The sequence below is a fragment of the Triturus cristatus genome, chromosome 2_2, assembly GCF_964204655.1.
Source record: "Triturus cristatus chromosome 2_2, aTriCri1.1, whole genome shotgun sequence".
Classification (NCBI taxonomy): Eukaryota; Metazoa; Chordata; class Amphibia; order Caudata; family Salamandridae; genus Triturus; species Triturus cristatus.
In genome coordinates this window covers 1,050,440,185-1,050,464,736 of record NC_140582.1, presented here as the reverse complement: position 1 = coordinate 1,050,464,736, position 24,552 = coordinate 1,050,440,185, and positions in this window count along the sequence as shown.

Genomic DNA, 24,552 nt, shown 5'->3' with positions numbered 1-24,552 from the left:
ACGGGATAGTCCTACGGGGGACCAGGATTGTCTTGCCAACAACCTTGCGACGCCAAGCCACCCTTCTGGCCCACAATGGACACCAAGGGACCGAGAAGATGAAAGCCAGGATGAGGGAGAAGGTGTGGTTCCCAGGACTAGATGCCCTGGTGGGCGAGGTCGTAAAGAGCTGTCCAGCGTGCCAAATGACCAGAGGACCGGAGCGTCCGGCCCCCATCACAACCGAAGAACCCGGAAGACACCCCTGGGATAAAGTCAGCGTTGACTTTGGGACCCTCCCTGATGGCAGAGTCACGCTGGTAGTGATGGACAATTTCTCCAAATATCCACTGGTAGAGGCGCTACCGTCCACCGCGTTCACATTCGTAGGGCCAGCGCTGGAGAAGATATTTCACATGTTCGGACGCCCGTCGGAAATAAAAAGTGACAATGGGCCGCCGTTCCAAGGCCACGAGTTTAAGGAGTTCCTCGCCACCCAAGGGATACGGCACCGGCGGATCACCCCACAGTGGCCTCAAGCCAATGGCGAGGTCGAACGCTTTATGAGGACACTGAACAAAACCCTCCGAATTGCCAGCACCGAACAGCTGGACCCCGAGCGAGAAATTCAGCGTTTCCTTGGAGAGTACCGAAGTACACCCCACTGCTCCACCAAACAAACTCCCTGGGCCCTCATGCTGAAGGGGACCCGCCGGGATAGTCTACCCACGGCTCCCGGATGGGCTCCTCCACCGTTCGATGCAGACCAAGCGCTACAACGACGAGCGCACCGAAATCAGCAGGTGAGCCGGGCGAGAGGGTGTCGGGAGCGCGCCCTCGAGCCGGGGGACAATGTCCTCATCAAAGACTGACGACCGGGGAGCAAATTCAAGCCACAATATGAACCGGGAAGCTGGACGGTAGAACGACGCCAGGGGACAATGGTCACAGTTCGCCGGGGCAATGAGTCAGCCACCCGAAACATCTCGTGGTTCAAACGCATTCCCACAGCCACAAGACACCGGCCAGAGTCGGAAGACGAGGAGGATGTCCGGGGCCCCGTGAGAGAGCAGTCACTGCCGCCTGACCAGCCTGAGGAGACGGTAGCCCGGGGCGGGCCCAGCTCCGAAGCCGAGGAAACGGCGCGTGATGACCAGGCGGTCACCAACACCCGAGCGACGGCCAGATATGAACTGCGACGAAACCCCCCGCCAAGCAGCCGCCTCAAAGACTTTGCCTGTCAAGTAAGTGACTGAAAAGGGGACTTCTGATCCATGGTTCAGTTGGCCAAAGTTGGATAGGGATGTTGCAGTCAGCGCTCTAGCAGTTCCCGCTAGAGCGCTCTTGTCATGCATGACGTGCGTACGCCACGACGGTGGCGTACGCGTATTCTATAAATAAAAGGGGCGTGCCCAGTTCGGGCATTCGCGCACCAACTAAGAATCCGGGTGTGTGGTCTCTGTGATTGCGCGCAGCTAGCGCTAGGCCCGCGCTGCGCCACAAGCTTAACAGACGGGTGTCTTGACTCTTCAGCCACGAGGTCCAGGAGGCGCCGATGATGACCAGAAGCTGGATTTGAGCTGTCCCACGGAGTCTGTCGAGTGCTGCTGCGTCGGCGACCAGATTGGACCCAACAAGCCTTGAAAACGGCAAGTCACTTGGACTCACCCAGCGAGGGTAAGTTGGGGCTCGTCTGGAGCAACCAGAGAAGCCCAATCAGAAGAGGAGTTGCCTTCGTGGGGACCTACTAGCCAACGGGCTAGCTATCGCGAAGGAGCCTCGAGCGGTCGTACCTGAAACTGGCCCACGGGTCACTCGTGGAGTGGAGGCCAGCAATCTTCGGTGCAGAAGGTGCTCAAGGCTGGGGCTACTCGGAGCCCAAAGCACAACTTCAAGGAAGACCAGGAAGATGATGGAGCTGCAAAAGATCACGGTGTCCAGGGACCACGGTTCCACGTCACCCACGATAGCCACGGGCCTCAGCTTTGCTGTGGACTCAGGGTAGCCTCGGGGAAGTCTGGAAAGCCACCTCTGGTGATGCAAAGACTTTGGCATCTGGCAGGAGCTTCAGCGATGCAGACCTGTCAGTTGCTGCTTTTGTGCCTGCCAAGCAGGGGAGTCACTCCTTGACCCCAAGGGAGATTTCTTCAGTCTTCTAGTTAAAGTAGACCCGGAGTGAGGGAAAGAGAGAGGCCTGTCTCAGTCACACCAGGCCCAGGTGTCTTGCCCACGTGGGACCACTAGAGGAGCAACACGCTAAGAGAGGAGCTCACGCCGCACCCAGCATCCCAACTGCACCAGTTAGCATCCATTACTACCTCAGCAGAGGCTCTGAAGCTACAGCGGAAGTGAGAAATAGTGTAGAGTGTCTATAAAACTTCCAGCAGCCTCACTACACTACTTCCAGTCACAGATGTACCTCCATATAAGAGGCCGCAGCTCACTTACCGTGTGTGGGTAAAATAAAAGACAGGAGTTTACAGAACATGAATTAACCATCGGACATTTTAGTAGAACAGTAAGGTAGGTCCCTAACAGGCAGTGACAAAGGAGCTCATGACGTTAAACACTCCAACAGATTCTAAAGTGGCAGATGTCTGTATTAAAATAAGATCATTGTTGTTACCCCAATACACTATAGATTATATGACCTATTTTGGAACAGTGTACTTATTATTTGGTACATTGAATGTGCTGTCAGTTATTCTCAAGGGCACATAGTCATTCTAACTTTTAAACTTTTAAATATTTAAATAAATAAACTGCAGGTGGGGACATTAAATCTACAAGTACCTCATTAGATTTAGTAGCTGAATAAGACTTATTTGCAAATGCTGGCTGTTTTCATGTCAGGAACCGACCAGACAGGCCATAAAACAGGCCCATCAACAGCCAAAACAAGCATTAAAAATGCAATAGGTATAACTTTAGGAAATGGGTGGGACTTCTATATACTGACCCCAGAGCTCGGGTTAAGGTGAACGGGATCCTGTCTGATGACTTTCCTATTAGGAAGGGGACCCGGCAGGCTGCCCCCTATCTCCCCTACTATTCGCCCTCACCATAGAAATAGTGGCCTGTGAGATCCGGCAAGCAGAGGAGATACAGGGATTTCAAATATCGCGGATGATATTCTGCTGTATGTTGCTCAACCGGCCTCTACGGTCCCCGCACTGTTTAGGCTCCTGGGAAGGTATGGCTCCTTTTCGGGGTACACGATAAATTGGCACAAATCGATCCTGTATAGCCAACGACAGGCGGAAACGTGGCCCCCTCTCCCTGGGGCCCTCCAGGTCACAAAGACAGGGTTTACGTACTTGGGGATCTACCTGACTACGGACAGAAACCTGTCCTATCAAAGAAACATCCAGCGAGTGGTTACGAATTTTGCAGACGACGCCCTTAGATGGAAGGCACTTCCACTCATGATTTTAGGCCAAGCCGCAATGTTTAAAATGATTACATTGCCTCGTTTTCTGTATGCCCTACAAAATGAGTACTTCCCCCTCCCCAGATAGACGTTTAAGGCGATAAATATGGAATTGCACTCTCTATTGTGGCTGGGACAACAACCGAGGATAGCCCTTGGCACGCTCCAGAGAAACCAGTATAATGGAGGGATCTCTTAGCCAGATATTGAGGCATATTATTGGGCTGAGAACCTGGCGCCGATCAATGAATGGCTCCACGCATCAGTAGATCACCCCACATACAGATTGGAAAGGGACACCATGGCGCGCCGCACCAGTTTGCACTATTTGTATGGGGGCACAGGAAGGAGACGATTACTCCCGGCCACACAGATAACCATAGAGGTCTGGGATAGGGCGACAAAGACAATGGGATGGACACATAAACCAACGAAGCAGACGCGGATATGGACTTGTTCCTGGCTGAAGGAGCTCCACAAACTCGGGGGTTTTGGAGGTTGGGATGATATGGGAATCTCAACATTGGGGGACCTAGTGGCAAAGGGGGAACTTAAGCCTTTCGGGAGCCTGGCGGCCGAGCATGGGCTACGCCCCACCCAGTTCCTTAAATATGTGCAACTGCATCACGCGTGGAGGGCTGAGGTGGCGCTCTCCTCTCCCTTACCCGAATATACCCCATTGGAGGGTTGTCTGCTGCAAGAACAGATACCCAATAAGATAGTATCCCTGACGTATAAGACCTTGAATAATAACATGCCCGATAGACTTGGGAAACTGAGAGCAACTTGGGAACGGAATCTGGGCAAGATGGACACAATAGACTGGGAGGCTGCCCTGATGCACCATAGAGAAGTCGCGATTAAATCCCGCCTTCGATTCATTCAATATAAGATACTACATAGGGTATACTATGATAGGGTTAGGCTACATCGTATGGGTCGAGCTAGTGATTCCAGTTGCCTCCGATGTGGACATCCGCAGGGGGACTTCTTTCACATTGTTTGGGACTGCCCCAATATCCACACCTATTGGACACAAATACTAGGAGAGTTGAGTACGGTGCTAGAGGCAACGCTTCCGTGGAACCAAAATTTGTTTTATTGGGGATAACTACTGATGTAGATTTGAGCCATCCACACCAGATCTTTGCAATGTTAGCCCTGGTGGTGGCGAAAAGGGATGTGGCATGGGCGTGGGGAGGGTCGTCGCCTCCCCAATTGGGTGATTGGAGGAGGGGAATGGATATGTACATGGCGGCGGAAAGGGTTACCTAGAAAGCGAGAGGCTGTCCCCGGAAATTCCGCAGAGTGTGGGGGAAATGGAGAAGGTACCATGGTCTGGATGGGGGTTTGGGACCAGATTGATATACCAAGAGTCCTAATGGGTGAAACACTGCTCCAAGATGCGGGTGGCAGGCCATGGGCCCTAGACCCGAGGAGGGGTTGATGGGAGAATACAAGAGTAACACAGAAGAATGACTTATAGGACGAAGCCGGATCTTGTTGGACTAATGGCCACAATGCTGTCACTATGGGTGGTGGGTGGGGGGACAGGGGGGCGCCTGGGTGCGTGGATAATTACTCGTGACATGCCAGTTGTGTTTGTATTGGTTAAAGATGCAAACAAAAATATATTTTTTTTAAAATGCAATAGGTAGCACCTTTAATTAAGTTAAAGCCATTTGCTTTGCTAATGGTATTGTATAGCAAAGCAAATGGCTTTAACTTAATAAAAGGCGAGACCTATTGCATTTTTAATGCTTGTCTCACCCTGCAAAAAGTTTTACTCCTGCCTTAGCCAAAAGTCAATTCCCAACCTTTTCTAATTAGGTTAAAGATTGGAGAGGAGTTGTTGGAGACCCTTAAACATATTAGTGTGTGGGTATGTACAGACCAACACGACAATACAACAGGGGGCTGGACTTCCTGCCTACTTCTAGCCCCTGTATGTAGATGTGCAGACAGGTGGCAAAATCAAGAGCTTGGCTAGAATTAACACACTGATATTATGCGAGTCGACCATAACCAGAGAGGCTACTATAAGAGCTCTGCTTCACTGAGAGCACTTCCATAATTTGTGACCTCACTGCATAATCCCTAACAAGCAGTGGCAAAGCCAATAGGTCTCATGCATGAACAAGCTATTTGCTTTGGAAGTCGGGTGTGTGAGTGGCTAACTGTGGTAGAGAAGAATCAGAGAGGAGGTGGGTGGGTTGAACAGACAGGGAAGAAAAAGCATGGAGTGGGTGGAGATAAGTAACACTGAGAGTTTCCATTGGTTTTAGTGTGCCTATTTCAATGACGCACAACGCTGCTCCACCAGTAAGTCGACTTCAACTTTTTTATGAGTAAATCACCACACTTCGAATGCCTTGCCGGTGTGTTGTTAAGTAGAATAAACGTGCTTATGTGCAGCCCCTCTGCTTTAGAAGTGCTGGTGGCTGGGCAGCCTCAAAGTGTGAACACTCTTCCTATAAGCTGCGGCTGCTAAACATTCAACCTTCCCACAAGCGTCCCACTGTCCAATGCAGAAGCTGCCTTCTGCACCAGCACCTGCTGTATGTAACGAGCTACGCACAGAGAGTATGTGCATGCACAGTGTGCCAGGAGTCATCCCTTCCCGTGACAGATACTCTCAGGTGCTCTGGTTCTGCTAGTGGATTGGGTGTTATCAGGATCAAAATGAGCGAAGGATTTTCTTACATCACATGCAAACATTTGAACAAGCCCTAACTTTTGCTTGTTTTCCTGTAGCTCTCTATTAATTGGACTTGCAATCTATTTTTCCCAAGATGGTGGCTTCTATAACGTCCTTTTTCACCATTCCGAATTAAGCAAACTGATGAGCACAACTGAAAGAGGAGGGTGAACCCTCCATTACGGGCGTGCACAGCTCTTAGAATATAGCCAAGGAGCATTTTGGAAATGTAGGAATAGCTAAAAAACAATTGACATTGTGAAGCTATTTATAGTTTAACTATCTATACTTTTTATATGTCAGCCATGCATACTAATCAGTTGACTACAGTTTACTTCTCCCCCTAATATTAATTGTTTTGTGATCATGAACGTTATATACAGAGTTGGTCTCCATGTTGGGATGTGAGGGCGATCAGGCAAATGTGACGATAAACAAGAACGGAGTTCAGAGCGACATCGGTCACAGCAAATGCGGAGTGACTGAAAACACAGATGGGCAGAAACCAATAAACAATATAGTGCGCATACACAAACAGAAATAGATAAAAGTGAAATGATAAAGTAATAAACCCCTGCTCCATGGAAGGGAGCAAGACACCAAAAGGAGGGTCAATAAATAAAGATTACCGACACAGTAGCAAGCTTTTGGGAAGGACGCGCGAAGAAACGAATCATAAGAGATGGGCGGGCTGCAAGCCCAAAGAGTGGATACAGCATGTCTCGAAAAGACAGCGCATGCGCTGCTTAGGCGAGACCTAAAAGTGGATTTTATGTTTTTTACAGGACACATAGATTTGTGAAGCATCTCATCCTTGGGATAAGTAGATGTCTATAAAATTCCACACCCATCTGACTCATGAAAGTCAAGCTATTCTTTGACCGCCTTCCTGATTGAGTTTGAAACTAGGGTATGATAGATTTGAAAGGCAGAAGAATATGCTGACAGCTTGCTTTTTTTAACCCAGTCAATTGGTCTAATAATCTCTCACTGGTGCGATGATGCAGATATTTTATTCAAATGTGTTAAACACTTGGCAGGGCTGCCTGTGTTTTTGTTCCAAGAAACAATCTATACTGACAACCAAAATGCTTCTTGGTTGGTGAGCTGTCTCTCGGACTTATAACATCTGATTTGTCTTCTGAGTTGGAGGCACTTGGCACACATCGGTTAGAAGCACCTGGCTGGGTGCAGTCTGTTCTGCAGTGGCTAGATTGTAGGCACAGGCTGCCCAACATTCCATAAGGGGCATATTATCAAGAAACAGCGTTAAAATTATCACCACTTTAGCAGCAGAAAACTGCCGCTAAAGTGGTGATAATGGGCTTGATAATATGCCCTTGAGAATTCCCATAGAAGCCCATGTTCTGGTGTCAATATGGGCTTCTATTGGAATTCTCTGCGGCATATTATCAAGCCCATTATCGCCGCTTTAGCGGCAGTTTTCTGCCACTAAAGCGACGATAATTTTAACGCCGTGCTTGATAATATGCCCCGAGGTTCTTTGCAGGGCGCTTTGCAAGAGAAGTGGCACTTTGACCCCGTGAAACCATGAGATGGTATTGCATGGTATGTGAGCCGCTGAGCAAATGTTTGGTATTTACATTTCGTAATACCCTCCACTAGATCAGGTAAGTGGCCTATTTACAATTGTGTCTTACTGTATCTAAATTTTAGTCGCACTGCCCTGCTGAATTAGACATGACTGCTCACTATCTCTTACCTTGGAAAATCGGATCTGTAAAAAGAGTAACTCCATTGCTGAAATGGAACTATGTAGTAATTTAGGACCTGCTGATAATATATTTAACAAAGGTGTGATAACAGCTTGTTGCAATTGTTTAGTGACTGGTTCTTCTAAAAGCAATACATTAATCAAACAGGTGATATCCTGGAGAAGAGTTATGACAAATTGTTTCATGATCCAGACCAATATACAATAGTCTGAAGATGTGAAGCTGCTTGGCTGGAGACTCTTCAGTAGTTCATTGGGATGTGTTGCGGAATCTATGAACAAGTTTAGCAAAGATACGAGCTCCTCTAAAGGTTTGCATGAGTTTTGCTAAAGTTGCCATGGCTAATAGTAAAACGCTCATAAAACATTCAACGATGCTACCCACCTCTGGCGACAAAGGAGCCATTTTCCTGTGGCAAAACCCATCAATTAGGCCAGTGACTGAACTTATTCCCATTAAGTACAGAGCAGGTGTCAGTGTAAAACTGCATGTCTGATGTAAATGTAATGCCAATTCAAGAGGCTATTTTAAAGGAAAATGTGCTCTTTAAATGGCAGTACCATTCCACATCATGATTTAGTCCTATAGTCCTGACATTATGCTGCAAAATACACCCCTGGACACTCTCCTACTGAATGGGAATGGCTCGTTTGCTACATCTGTTCTTTGTGTAACACCTATTCACCTAACATCAGTAACGTACATTTGATGGCAGCACCCCCCTCTAAACATTGTTCCAGCACCAGCGACTTGGGCATGTTGAACAGTGTGACAGCCAACAAGAGGATTCCCAGGAGGCTAAGAGACGCATCTGAGACTGAACAACAGCCGGCATTTGTACAGATCTCCGCAGAGTTCATCTGGTTCCCTGGAAGTTGAAATCTATAAAAGGAAACACAACACTTGGTATAGTGTATAGACGTTTAATATGCATTTAATGCAAACATCAAAATCAAGTCAGCCAATGATTATTTTTGATACCTCCAACCCAACTAGTGCTACCCCATCTGGTTATGTTAATTTCTGCACAGTACACTAAAAATGAAACGCCATCAGAATATTCCCTCTGTTATGGACTTACCATGCCCAAAGGGCTGACATCTGGCTTCTCCAGCTGTCTTGCTTCCGACTCAAAAACCTCTTCATCCATCTATGTACCGAATCCAGCGCCCGCTGAGCCTAAACCAGTAACATTTACGGTCCATCCAGCCAGCATCCCTTCATATTTAGGCATTCCTGTCTCAGGTTCTCACTCCTTCTCTACACTAATTCCTGTGTTTCCTCCATCAACTTATCCATGGCCTGCAGCTTAAACATTACTGTTTAGTACTGCACACACCCTTCCATGGCACACTTGCAAAACACCGAATTACAAGTTTTCTCATCACATCAAGCTAGTGACATAATTTCCTGGGCGCACATCTGTGTTTGGTTTCGCATTGGGTTTTAGGCTGGAGCTTCTTAATGACACACTTGAGTCCTTCTAACCGCATTGACCTCACTCACTTGAGCGAGACTACAGCTTCTGGTTTCTTTCACACACAGCAGCTTGTTCTTTTGTCTCTGCAATCCCAATTGCCTCCTCCCAATTGAGATTCTTAATTTTGTTCTAAACACTATTTTTATTCAAGTTTTCTTTGCTTTTCACTTGATATGTTTAGCAAAGACAATTGGTTGGAGATCATTACATTGTTGCAGCATCAGGCAGTTACGAGTTACAGACAGGCATTTGGGATAAAGTGTCAACTTAACATCTTGGTGTAATTACAACTGCATAAGTTATATCCCATTTCTGCTTTGGCTGATCCGCCAAGTCAGGTCTAGTCTACACTACTGTGTCCTGAATCAGATTCCCTTTCGTCCCATGAACAGATTCCAATCTATGCAATCATATCATTACAAGCATTCAACACGAATTCAAGCCCAATCAACAATCACATGTGGCTCAGTGTCATTCCATAGGTCTAAAGGTTATTTTGAGGGGTAAGTGTGGTGCCGGGGAGCACGCAGGGCAACGGAGCACCACGAGGCGCGGAGTCTCTTGAGGGTATATAATGTGCATAGCAAGAGGTATATGCTCATCCCTCCCATTGTGTAAGTTGGGGCTACCAAGGCATACTATGATGGCGTGCTCTCCACCAAAGGCACGTCATCTGGCCAGATCAGCTCTACCAGGGACTCCCATTCTAGAGCGAACTCTGCTTTCCCTCTCCCACTTGAATCTCCCTAATCAAGACCAGGCTTTTAATATTCTGCCCAAAGAGATTCTTTTTCTAATATTCAAAAGTCAGGCCAATGGTGATTTCCGTTTTAGAGTTATCTGTATCTTGTTGAGGATCAGGGCTAAATCAATAAAACTATTTGAGACTTTGTGTTCCGAACAATTCCAGATTCTTCATGAGTAACTTTTTGAACAAGGGGTTTATTAGTACATCTCACCAATTGATCCCTTATCAAACAGTCAGCTGGGCTGAACAAATCCATGATGGCTGTAATGTAGCTCATAAATGTCTCATTTATACCGGATTCAACACAAACATACAAATCACATCTGCAGCACCTAATATCACCCTCATGGCAGTAATGTGTCAGGATTAACTGATAAGGATGAAGAGTTTCCCTGCACTCACGCTGGCATTGGAGACCTGCAGGGGCGGCTCCTCCATGTGGGCGGAGGAGTGTCGCCCCACTGCTTTTTCGCAGTGCGATAAGCAGAAGCAAAAAATGGTATTATAAATAGTATTTTATGTTTCTGCTTCTCGCACTGCGAGAAAGCACTAGGGTTTGGTTTGGGGCGGGTGGGTAGGCGGGTCTGCTTGAGTGCAGGGGAGGAATGGCTAGCCCAATGCTGCAGGCCCTGACTGTTTGGTCGGCCCTCTAGGGCCGACCAAACCATTCATGCGCACTCTCCCTTTTCTCCATGCAGGCTTCCTACATAGAGAAAATGGCCTCCCATAGATGCCTGTGTGGTTGGCGTCCCAAACAATCACAACGCTGCCATTGCAGCGTTGTGATTGGCTTAGGGGAGGGGAGGGAGGCTGCCTTCTTTCTGTTCCTGCGGAGGTAGGAAAGCAGGAGCCGACCCAGCAGTGAAGACGCATGACCCGGGAAAGGTACGTTTAAAAAAAAATAATTATTTAACCACCCCCTCCCCGCGCGACACCCCCTACCCTCTGACCACTCGCCCGTACCCCCACCCCGCGCAACCCCAGGCCCGCCCCCCACACCCGTGAGCCATGCCAGCCGTGACTGTTGCTGGCTAGTGGCAGCTGGGGCTGACTTTGGAGATGTGTAGGCCACAGCAAAGCCAGTGAGTGGGCATGACTGCCAGGTATTTCTGGAGAATGTGAACACAGCAGAGTTGCCTTGCAACCTTAGCTGTTGCGAGCTTGCCGGCATCCAAGTTCACATTTGTTCGCTTCCCACACTTTATTTGTTTTCCTCCTTAGGGACTCGGTTAGGTTCCTCTGTCATTTGGGCTTCAGCCTAGGATTTCCTTTCCTCCTGTGCCAATCCTTTGTCTTTTGGGCTCCTTTATGGCCATTTCCGTTCCGGTTCAAGGAGTCCAGTATTTGTAAAGCGCGAACAATTACCCGAAGGTGTCAAGGAGTCATATTTGGTGGACACCAGAGCCACACTGTTATCTCCTCATCATTCCATACTGGTAAGCTAGGCACCCTGTTTGTAGGTCTCCATTTCTACGCCATGAATACCCTTTTGGAGCATTGTAGTCACTGCCAAGGGTAATGTAAGGGAGGTTGGGACTTATTCCAGAGTTACATTATGTATTTTCTTTTTGCTATCATTACAGATTGCTGGGGCCTTTTTTATGGACTCCGACATAGTTTCCCCTCCAGGCTATTGCGCAGGCCATCACCCAGGCCATCACCCAGATCCAGAAAGAATTAGGGTAAGCCGGGGAAGAGAGGGACATCTTGATGTCTAAATTACATTAACTAATTAGCTGAGGGGCCCAAAGGAGAGAACAGAGTAGTAGCTCTTTAGAATCTTTAGGGGCAAGGGGTGGCATTACAGTGAACCCCATAAGGAAAATAACGGTTGTGGGAAGTCCGACCTTCCATTTAGCAGTACCAGAAAGATTTGCCGGTGAGTCTTCCCATTTCATGTCCTTTTTAGTCCAGTGTTAACTACATCTTACTGCCTTTCCAGGTTATTTCCACCACATCAAACTAAAACCGCCTTCATGTTTACATTTTTGTCAAGGGAAACATTCGGGCCACTTCCCTTGTTAATACTACAAATCCACTTTTGAACCTGTGTATTGAGGTTTTGTGGCGATGTTGACAACACATACAGGGCCTTTGACATTAAGATAATGTTCCATGGATCTCATTGGTTATATAGCAAAATTCCAGCAGTTAAATGCTGAGGCTGCTTGCACAAATGAAGAAGCAGATGCAGCGTTTTGACAATGACTATGCCAATAGATTAGGGATGCCTTAACTACAGTGGTAAATCGACCCTCCACTGAGAAATTCCCTCATAGACTTAACACTCCAAGCTGATGCTCATATTTGTAGTAGGAGAGTTGAGGTAGTTTATGTCTTCACTGTAGACATAAGAGGCATTTTGTTTGCAGATGTCCTCTGTTACCAGAAAACAAGACGACCCAGCCTTTAATGGCAATCTAGGGTCAGGTAAGTCTAGTGATTTCAGTATTGGCCATGAGATGACCCATTTCTTGATGTCATTAGCCACTGTGAAGGAACCTGTATTGGCTTTAATTGATTATTTCACCAGTGAAAACTGTATGGACAATTCTTTCCCATCCTAGATGAGGTTGGAGGTCCAGCAGAAAGAGACTGCGGAGAAGATTCTGAGTACTAATTGTAATAATAATAATAATAATAACTTTTTATAAAGCGCCTGGTTACACTAGGCCAGTGTGTCCCCACGCTGCGGTGCAAACTGCCCTCTGCCGCTAAGACCTATCCTAAAACGAGCGACTGTGCAACAGGAAAGAGATAAGTCTTCAATTTTTTTCTGAAAGTAGCCTCTGAACCCTCCAGCCGGAGGCTCAGGGGGAGTTTGTTCCATTGCTGTGTGGCCACAAAGCGGAATGAACGGCCCCCCATCCGTGCTCGCTTAATGGGAGGCACACACACCAGACCTGTCCCGCTTGATCTAAGTTGCCGGATAGGGGAATATAGGGTAAGTAGATCAAACAAATAAGAGGGGCCCATCCTTTGCATAATCCGGTGGCAGACGCACATCGCCTTGAACCGAACTCTCTCCCTAATCGGCAGCCAATGGAGGGAGACCAGCGCCCTCTTAGCAGAGGCTCTCCTCGGGATCATAAGAACCAGGCGCGCAGCTGCATTCTGGATGCCTTGGAGTCTTTGCACGCATTTAGCGGTAGAACCTAGGTACAGTAAATTCCCGTAATCAAGGCGCGATGTCACCAGGGCCTGTACCATGGTCTTCCTGGCTGCTGTAGGCAGCACATCCAAGATTTCCAAAGGTCCCGCAGGACTCCAAAACAAACGCCTGCCACCCGCCTGGTATGATGCTCAAAAGAGAGCTTGGTATCCATCCATACCCCAAGGTTCTTAGCCTGAGTGCAGGGCGTGGGGGTAGGCCCCAGACTCTGGGGCCACCACACCGATGACCACACTGATGGAGCTTTCCCAAACACAAGCACCTCGGTCTTATTGCCATTCAACTTTAGGCAGTTGTTGGCCATCCACAGTGCAAGTTCTTGCATGCACGCCACGAAGTTGGAGGCTGCCGTGTCCTGTGCCTGTGTAAGGGAAACCACCAGTTGAGTGTCATCGGCGTAGGACACAACCATGACTTCAAATTTTTCTGCAATCTCAGCTACAGCAGTAACATAGAGATTGAACAGGGTAGGGCTCAGGGTAGATCCCTGAGGCCCCCCTGTTTGAGTTTGACCACTTTGGAATTAAAAGAGCCCTGCGACACCGGAAAACAACGCTCCGACAGGAAAGATTCCAGCCAGCACATCGCGCTGCCAGACACACCACCTTTCCTCAAATAATGCAGCAGAGTATGGTGGTCAACAGTATCAAAGGCGGCACTTAAATCAAGCAGAATTAAGGCCGCAGTCTGTCCTGCATCAACATATTTTCTGATGGTTTCCGTGGAGAGTAGCAGAGCCGATTCCGTAGAGTGGAGGGACCGATAACCCGACTGAGTAGAGTGAAGGAGATTGTGTTTCCCAATGTGCGCTGTGAGTTGCGTGTTTACCACCTTCTCCACCACTTTAGCAAAGTAGGGTAGCAAGGAGATAGGATGCAAATTATCCAGTTGATCTGGGCTAACGTGCGGTTTCTTCGGTAGTGGAAGGACCACCGCTTCCTTCCATCTTGCTGGCACCGTGCCTGACATAAAGGATAGCTCCAGGAGGTGTCTAATACAAGGCTCCAGAGTTCCAATACTCCCTCTAAGAAATTTAGGGGAGGCAGGGTCCCTGGGGGAGCCTGACTTAACACTAATACTAATTTTTATTAAGGTCTCAGGGAGGAGAACCATGAATTCATCCATGCAGCCTATCGCTGGAGCGGGTCCAACTTCTCCAGAGGTCACATGGCATGCTCGAGCAGCAGCCGGGAAAGTGGAGTAGATCTTCTCCACTTCATCTGCAAAAAAATCCGCCACACGATTGCATGCCTCCTTCGAGCTAACCACTGGTGCTGCCATATTTGCTAGGGTGGATATTTCTTTGTGGACCTTCAACGATTCCTTCACTGAATGCACCTGGGCAGAGAAGTCTCTCCTCCTCCACCACCTTTCAAAACGTTTACAATCTGCTTTAGCCATTCTCAAGGCGGTGGTGTATCAGGGGGCAGATTTATGAGCTCTTCCCGGCGACTTTGATGTCCAAGGAGCGGTGCTATCCAGTGCCTCCAAAATGCGTCTATCCAAGGTTTCGCATGCCTCTTCTACATCTAAGCCCCCAGGCAGCCCACCCTGTGAGAGGGCATTATTAAACTTCTCCTGGGAGAAGCCAGCCCACTTCCGATGTACTATTTTCAGCTTGGGTTTCTCCTGTACTTTCACCCGAGCAATCCCACCACGAAAGGAACCAGGAAGTGATCAGACCATAGAACAGGAAGCGGTGACTTCACCGCTATATCCCCCCAGTTGGCAAAGATAGGGTCCAGTAAATGACCCAATTGGTGAGTGGGGTCAACAGATTTTAGCATAAGTTGCAGAGTAGCCATTTCCTGACGTAGCTCTCGAGCCCCCACATTCATTGCATCATCTAAGTGCAGGTTAAAATCGCCAAGCACTACGAGTTTCTCATATCGAAGTGCTGGTTGTATGAGGTATTCTATCAAGCTAGGTGAAAAGCGAGTGGGGGGGCCAGAGGGTCTATAGACCAGGAGCCCTTTCAGGGTGTAATTCGAGGCCACCCTGACCGTGAAAAAGACCCGCTTCACTGTCTGCAATAGTGACCGGCTCCAGAGAGCATTGTATGGTGTGCTTAAAAATTATCGCCACCCACCCCCCCTCCTCTGCCAGATGGCCTGTCAAGACTAGTGATCGCATAACCGCTGGGCAGAGCCTCGAGGATTTCAGGCGCTGAATCCTCATCCAGCCAGGTCTCGGTGAGGAACATCACGTCTACCTTCCCATCTAAAAGATGGTCGTAAATCTCCAGTCTGTGTATCCTAAGTGATCTACAATTCAGTAAGCAGAGGTTCAGCACCAAACTCACCTCCCGATCCTCCCTCCAGGGGCTCGACCTGAAGGAACAGGACCTGCACTCCCAGCTCATGCTCCCTCCCTCAATACTGTGCCTGCACGAATCAGCCATGCCGGGGCAGAGTGCGTGAAGTTCTTGGGAGCTATACTGTAACCCCACTCCCAAACCACCAGGGGGTCTGGTCCCGGGCCCGAACGGCCGCGGACGGGCACAGACGGGCGCAGACGGGCTTGCCTTTGGTGCGCCTGTGGCACGCCCGCTGCGCGCGCCCGCTGTGCGTCCACTGAGGCATGTGGCTTTTATGGGTGTGCAGTCCCTGCAGCTAGACCGCTAACCGGTCGGAGCGGAAGTGCCTGGCTCTCCCTTCCCTGCCCTCTGCACAACAGTACTAATTACCGCGTCGGACCGAGGTGGGAAGGAGTGAAGATCGAGCCCAGGCAACTGCTAAAATAAGTGAGAAAAAGCGCCCCTAGCACTCCCCCACAAACTAGTAATGGCGCTAACCTATGGCCACTAACTTCAGGACATATATGTTGACAGACAGTTCAGATAGTGGTCGGTACAAGCGATGGGCATGTTGAGGCCTATTTGACCTTCTTGATTCACAACTGTATTATATTGTTAGGTACTCCTTTACGGGTACGTAACCGTAGAATGGATTGGCTACAAGAATGAATCCAACTTGCAGCAGGATATTTTCACCACCCGTATCTGTCCCAAGAACAAAAGAAAACTTAGGCCGACATTGGTTTGATATTCTTTATAGGTGGGAACTGAGGAGGATAAGATTCCAGAGCAGTACAATCAGTTTGATGAAGTTTTTATTTAAAAAGTAGAAGCAGTACTTCCCCTACACTGTGAATATGATTGCCCAATTGATTTGATCCCTGAAACTTCTTAGGAAGATCTATAGATGACAATGAAAGAGGATGGAGTGTTCAAGAAGTATTTGGATGAAAACTTAAATAACGGGTTTATACACTGCTCAATATCTCTGGCAAGGGCACCAATTTTTTTTTAAACCAAAGGCAGACAGTGAGTCTGTGTCCTTGTATTGATTATAGAAAGTTAGATAACATCACCATCAGGAACCGATATCCATTGCCGGTAGTTTAAGTTTTGTTAGATTCCCCCCCCCACAAATCGCCATATACTCTCCAAGTTGGATTTAAGAGAATCATGTAATCTAGTCCGTATAAAAGAAGGAGACAAGTGGTAAACTGTATTTAATACAAGCTATTGTCACTTTGAATATCTAGCGATGTCTTTTTGTGATGCTGCCGCTACATTCCAGCATTTTGTTAGGGACGATGTAACATGCACCCTGAGACCCTCATCGTTCTAAGTGGACTCTGAACAGTAAATACGCAATATGCGGGGAAAGTATGCTATAATGCGCAGGGTGTGAGAGTATGTGAAGAGTAAAGTAATGTGGGACCACAGCTCCCGTGTAGTGTAATTCATCTGCATGCTCCAGGGCTGTTGAAGATACTACAGCTGGTAACGACGATGGAATGCATGCCCAGGAAGACACAAATGCCCTGAGGAGGCAAAGCCGGGCTCTAGCCTATACACTGCTGCAGAAAAAAACGAAGGCCCTACAGAAGACTTGGTGGTCGACAGATGCTGCGCCCCAAATACATAGCAACTAATCTGACGATGCAAGAAATAACAATCATGTCAGCAAGGTATGAGAAACAGAGAACTTACTGTCACTGGCAATTGAAGCATACTGCGACACATGCTTTGAAGGCAACTTCTGTTTTCAGGAGTTGTCGGAGACAGCCTGCATCACGATCGCCTGAACGGAATGCACCAACACAGTGGTGGTAAAAGGAACCTCAAAATACACTTCAGCTATGTTCTTGAAACCACCACCAACTTTTGATACTCCTTAGAAGCAGAACATTTGTGCCAGGTGGGCTGCGTGGATAAAAACATTCGATGACTTCATAGATGCGCTAGAAGAAGAAGATGAGAAGAAGATCATCAAATACTTGAAAAACCTTGCAGGTGATGGGGTGAAAGAAGTGCTAAAGAAAGTTTCACAGACTGATGCAAAATTGTACCAAAACGTAAAGAAAGCATTGGAGGCCACGTTTAATCCAATGTCGAATACAGACTATGAAAGGTATATCTTGAACCAAGCACGACAACAGATTGGTGAAACAAAGGATGAGTTTATTGAAAGACTTGATGCACTCATTAAATATTGTAAGTTCTATGACTTAACTGACGAAGAAGACATGTGCCTCAGAGTCATTGATGGCTGCCTTTTAGATTTGTTTAGAAGGATTCTCACCATGCCCCTAAAACCAAAAAGCAACATCTTCTATGACAAGTAGAAACCAGGCAAAGTCAATCATCATCAACCTCATCATACAAAGGTTCTTCCATGTCACTATCGAGTACCAGCGAAAAAGATGGGCGTGTACTGATGATATCTACCAAAGGACGGCGTGCACATGTGGGGTTTGCTGCCTGTAAAGAAGATTAAAGTTCAAAGAAAGCTAAACAAACAAAGCACTGAACTTACTTTGGACACTGTCCCAAAATCACATTGAAAGTGAATGATCACCCAGTAACTTTCATTATAGACTGTGGTGTGTCGATTAATATCATGCCAGTGGAAAATGTTAACACCTGTGCCTTGCCTCACTCCGTCAGGCATGAAGGTATATACATGGGCTGCTTCTGAGCCATTACAAAGCCACGGGTCGTTCACAGGGAAGATGCCGCGGCCGATGGGCTGCCGGCGGAGTATTATACAGCATACTAGAGGTCACTCACACAGCAGCTACATGCTTTGTACGTGACCACTCTGGAAGACCGACAACTCCCTCCATCCCTGTGTGAGGTGCACTTGGTGTCGCTGCCTAAACCTGACAAGCATCCTACGAAAGTTGGGTCATATAGGCTTCTTGCCCTGCTTAATACTGATTACAAAATACTAGCAAAGGTTCTGGCAGACAGGCTAGCGCAGGTGGTCCCCACGCTGATACACACAGATCAGAATGGCTTAGTGCTGTGTAGCACTTCTCTTAATCTGCGTTGTTTCTTTAGGATTGCGTCTGACTCCACGCACGCCTGGCCACTGGTGGGTTTTCGAATACAAGACCTCGAGAAAGCTTTTGATTCCCTGGAATTGGACTATCTGTTCGCGGCACTTGAGAAATTTAACCTAGGCACTAATTTTCTACAAATGACCCACCTGCTATACACCGAACCGGTCGTCAGGGTCAAAACGGGGCCCTACATTTCAGGCGCAATCCCAATACAGAGAGGGACGAGGCAGGGATGTCCCCCCTCCTCTTCTTGCTTGCACTAGAGCCACTAGCGGAGTCAATATGCACCCAGCTGGGTGATGGTATTCCCCTGGGGATGGCACACATAGGGTGTTGCTGTACGCAGATGATCTTTTAGTATAATCATCTGCATTATACATTAGAGATAATGTATAGTATTCAAGTAGGGGGCGGTGAGGTGCTCTGACTTTGTTCTTGAATTGTATTTTATTTTGTTCACATGCTTTTAGTTATTTTAATCAGTTGATTTCACATGGTTGCTGTTGGTCATCCCACATCACAAAATAATGGAATAACAATACGTAGTGGGCGGGGGTGGTCCACTTGCGCTCACATGGATATGGTAGCATGCCGCATGTAGATCATGTGTACTATACTCGGGTAACGCCTGCTGTGTGAGCCGACGCACCACTAATGCTACTGGATTATACATTATGTAACAAATGTTTTGCCGGTGTTTGGTGATGTGTGCACAGTAAACTGTTGATAAAATCTAAAATCTAATAAAATATTACGTAGTGATGAGGGGGGTTATTTTGGGGGACAGGCAGGTATTCTGAAAGCGATGAGGGGCACTCTGGGCAGACTGGAGACTGAGATCGGCAAATTGGAGTTCGAGCAGGCCACAAACCCTAGCAGCACCATGCATGCTGGCTTCAGAGACAAACTATCGGAGTACAATGCGGAGGCAGGGAGGGAGGTAAAATACTTCAGGAAGGAAGCAGCGGCGCGACGATATGGGGAGGGGGACAGGCCAGGCAAAACTCTGGTTCGGAATGTTACGCAAACCGCATGCTTCAGCATACGTGGCTGAACTTAAAGATAGTAGCGGCCAGTTAGTCACTGTTCCAACAGAGCTTCCTACGGTTATGTCCTCTTTCTATGCCAAACTGTATACGGCGGGGGCGACTGTTAGCCCATCGGCGCTGCAAGAATACTTTGACACTATCGAATTGCTGTGGCTGGACACAAGCCATAGGGAATACCTGGATGACCCGTTCACCCCGGAAGAGTTTACCAGGGTTATAGCTGCCTTGCCGGCTGGCAAGGCTCCTGGATCGGACGGGCTCTCACCTGCATTTTATAAGGATATGCTGAGTTATTAGCCCCACATCTCATTGAAATGTATCATGAGTCACTGACGATACTCAAGCCGGACAAGCCCCCTGAACAATGCGATTTGTATCACCCCCTCTCTTTGATAAACATAGATGCAAAAATGTACGCAAAGCTTTTGGCCAACTCCTTGCTGCCACATATGCCCCTAATAGATCACCTGGACCAGTCCGGCTTTATACCTGGGCGTGGGACCTCGCATAACCTGCGCACTATTTTCTCTATCATGCACCACTTGAACCTCTTGCTGCTGGCCGTGGCGGCTCTTCTAGGTCCCACAAAGGCGTTCAACATGCTGGAGTGGTCGTTTCTCTTCCTGCTACTAGCCAGACTAGGGTTTAGTCAGGGATTCATCCAAAAGGTCCAGCGCTTATACATCCAACCTGTGGCGCGAGTTTGTCTAAATGGGGATGTGTCTGACCGGTTCGACATTACCAGAGGAACCAGGCAGAGATAAGCCCTGTCGCCCCTTTTATTTGCCGCTGCCATGAGGCCACTGGCTGCCAGACTCCGACAACATCTACGAGGAGCGTGCAATCGGACTTTCTACCGTGGCTTGGTGGTATCGATGTATGCAGACAACGTCACCTTGTATGTCCGGGACCCCAGCGTTAATCTTGCTCCCTTGACGAGAGAGGTAATTAATTTTAAAGGGCACTCGGGCATACAAATTAACTGGAGTAAGTTGGTGCTTTTCCCACTTACTGACTCTACTGTCCCTTTACCTTTAGACTAGCCATTCAAATGGTCCACAGAGCCAGTAAAAGTCCTCGGTATCTGGCTGAATTGGGACATTGACATGCTATGGAAGGCAAACTATGGCTGCACTGTGGAGTGGCTGGAGATACGCGTACTGGTCTGGAATGGGCTGCCGCTGTCCCTGGCCGGACACTTAGCGATAGCAAAGATGGTGGTCCTCCTCAAATTTTTGTACCTTTTCACAAATATTTCGATGCCGCTCACGGAGCGATTCTTCAAAAGACTAAGGTCCAGCCTGATCACTCTGTTGAACCTTAGCCCTAGCTTGTCTGGTCCGCAGCCTAGGGTACGGTATGAGGTATTAACATTGCCCTTGGCGAGGGGCGGATTGGGGGCACCAGACATGAATCTGTACGCCCTGAGTGCACAGGTGAGCTTCCTGCACCACTGGTTGTACCCCACTCCTTTTCAGCCAAATGTAGCGGTGGAGAGAGGCCGGGCGGTGCCCTCGCCGCTAGCGATGGCCATATTTGGCAAATACAAAGCGCCCCAAGGTGAAATAGAACTGATAGAATGTATGAGATGGGCGTGGGATGGTCTCTGGTGCCGGGTGGACTCTCGGTATTGCATGCCCAGTCGGCACCTCTATTAGAAAATCCACTGTTTCCTACGCTGTGTGACAACGGCGCTGCAGGCAGAGCTGCTGAGCTGGGGGGAAAAAACATTGTGGACCTTTTCCCAGATGGACAGTTCCTTCAATCGCTGCCTCGACCTACTACAAGAAAGGCCACTGCACTCAACACTTTGTTTTATCACGAACTGCGCGCATCCTGCAGCGTGACATACGCCACCTTCCCTAATCCCCCCTGGTCTTTGGGGCGCCGGAGCACTAATTTGGCGTGGCCACGCCGCGAAAGCTGGTCTCAAGAATCTACTCCATCACTATAAAATTACCACATTAGGATGCGTCCCGCGTGAGGGAGGAGTGGGAGCGAGAGCTGGAAAGCGAGATTCCAGAAGCAAGATGGGCATATTGCTGAGGGAAGACAGAGAGACTATCCCCCAACTACAGACTGCGTCTGATCCACTTTAAGTATCTCCACAGGATGTACCACACGCCCCTACAGCTGCACATAATGGGACTGTGGGATAACTCAGACTGCTGCCGCTGCTCGCCAGGGGAGGTCACCTTCTTGCACTTGGCCTGGGACTGCCCGGCGGTGGCAGAGTTTTGGACAAGGGTCTGCGACACAATCAGCACTATCACAGGCACCCACTTAGCACCACACTCTGTGCTTTGCCTACTGGGGGATGTTGGGAAGACACAGATCGATAACCGGCGTCTGATAGTGATGCTGCTCTTATTGGCCAAGCTCAAGGTAGCTATACATTGGGGCCGGCGGCCCGTGCCAGCACATACCGCATGGTTGTCGGATGCTGCACACTGCCAGGAGCAGCTTGGTGTATATTGGGAACTCATGCCAGCGCGCTCCAGACCATTAGACATTTGGGAACCACTCACCACATACCTCAAAAGCAGAGATGCTGCAGCACTGAATTAGCGACAGCAGGCTGCGCTAGAATGCGTGCACTGGAGGGCCGAGAAGCGGACTGGGAGGCAGGAAGTATTACAATCATCACCTGTATTGTGTTGTTGATAACTGTGGGGGAGGAGGGCAAGCAGGGGTTGTATGCTGTATATGCTCCTTCATGCTGTGTTGTCTGCATGATGGCCTAATGACCCACTTTGATAATGTCTCCATCTAATTTGTTCTCGACTTGTATGTAACAAGTTGTTTCTATAACTTAAAAAAGTTTTAAAAACAAAAAAATATTTTAATAAAACAATGCTACACAAAAAGACATTGGTCATGTTCTACAGGGACAGCTTAATGATAGGTAGTGAGGTATATCCTGCGCAAGCATATAGTGGTTCTTTGAACTTATGACTTTTGACGTTGGTGACACATATTTACATATGTTGTCACGTTTTCTGTATTTATGAACTATATGGGATTAGCGTTTGGCTCCCTGTACTAACTCTTAGCTCTTATTTGACCTTATTTCACATGAAACTTTAATTGGGTGTTTCTACGCATTATTGAATAGTTAGGTTGGTTATGTGGTTGGTTCGTCTCTTTAGATGATCACTTGTGTATACAGTTGGCACTATATTTGGTGTTTTTTCATTTCCTCTTTTTTCTAATTTATTCTACTGTGGTGGTATGGGTGATCCTAACACTTCTTGGTACAATTTGGTTTTATGTTATATTTCCTTGTTTTCACTCCTCTACAAAACACGGGTTTCCTCTGCTAGGTGGAGGTCTGTAACTTGTCAGTTTGAGAGAGATAGAATTGGTAATTATGTTGTATATCTGTCTATTACAGCCCTGAGGAAGTCTTTTGGAATATTAACCATAGACGAAACACGTGTTGGCTGTTCTCTCTATGATCGAATAAATAAAAAAATTTCTGTTGTAAATAAGTGATTTGAAGAAAATCTTCTTTATGAATGGACTTGGACTACTTTCCGTCCGGATTTTAAAGCCATGTTTGCCTAAACAAGTCTCCTAATCGACAATGCTGTAACTAAAGATTATAAAGGAAGATGAAGATCGGACGAGATTTCCATCTGTAACACAGAAACTCGTGATTCTGAGGAAACTTCTATGAACTTTACTTGAAGTTTTATATTTGTAAAATTTGCTCAGGGAACTATTAATATTTTGCATGTTCTACAGGGACTTAGTTGAGTGCCTGTTTGCTCAGTTTTGCCACCACTGCTAAGATAGACTTAATATCCCTCAACTACAATCTCTGTACTCAGTCTGAGATCATGAGCTGATTCCTGTCATTGTTCATGGCCTGGGAAATCTCAAGAAAATAAAAAAGTACAACTTCATATCAATGAAGACATTCACCTTTTGCTCAGCGGCACAGTTGAGTTGCTTTTCATCTACAAGAAGTTGTGGGGGAGAGTTGGAAGCAGTTTTAAAACATGACATCAATGAACGCTCCACAGGCCCCATGCCATAGGTTTCACCCAGAGGAGAAGTACCAAAAAGGACAGTAGAGGAGCGGAGCACATTTGCGTTGATATATACTAGGCACACAAAGCCATTGAGAGGGAGAGACACCCTGGTCCACATATAGCAGACATTATTATTAATATTATTTCCACTTATAGGGTTACGGGGTTTCCCAGTGATAAGCATAGGTAAAATGTCTAACCGGAAGATTAAAATAACCAGGTCTTCAGACTCCTATGAAATAGCAACAACAACGTGCAATGTCTTAAAAATTATGGGAGGGCATTCCAAAGTTTTAGGTCCAAGCATGCGAAGGAGCAACATCGTGTACGCACCAGGCATATTCTGGGTACACAGCAGAAAGCCTGATTCCTAGATCTCAATGTCTGCCTGGACTGATAGGGAGTCACCAGATCCTGGATATAGCAAGGACCAAGTCCAGCCCTATCTTTGAAAATAAAACATAGAATTTTGAATTGAACTCTCTTTTTAATTGGAAGCCAGTGCAAATCGCGAAGGAGAGGTAAAACCGAGGCATGCTTCAGAAGCCGATATAGGAGTCTCGCCGCTAAATTCTGTACAATATGTAGACAAAGAACAGAGGCCTTGTCAATTCCCAAATAGGGAATGTTACCGTAGTCCACTCGTGAGAGTATCAAGGCCTGAATCGTTGTTCTTTGTGCTGAGTGGGGAATGATCCAAATAATCTTCATCACGGCAAAACAGGTGGAGGCCACTTTGGCCACTTGGGGTCGCATAGAAAGATTTTCATTCAGCCAGAACCCCAAGCTTTTTACTTTAGGAGACAGTGTTGAAAGAGCCCCAAGAGACTCAGACCAGTGTTGTGGACCGCAGAGGTGTGGGGACATG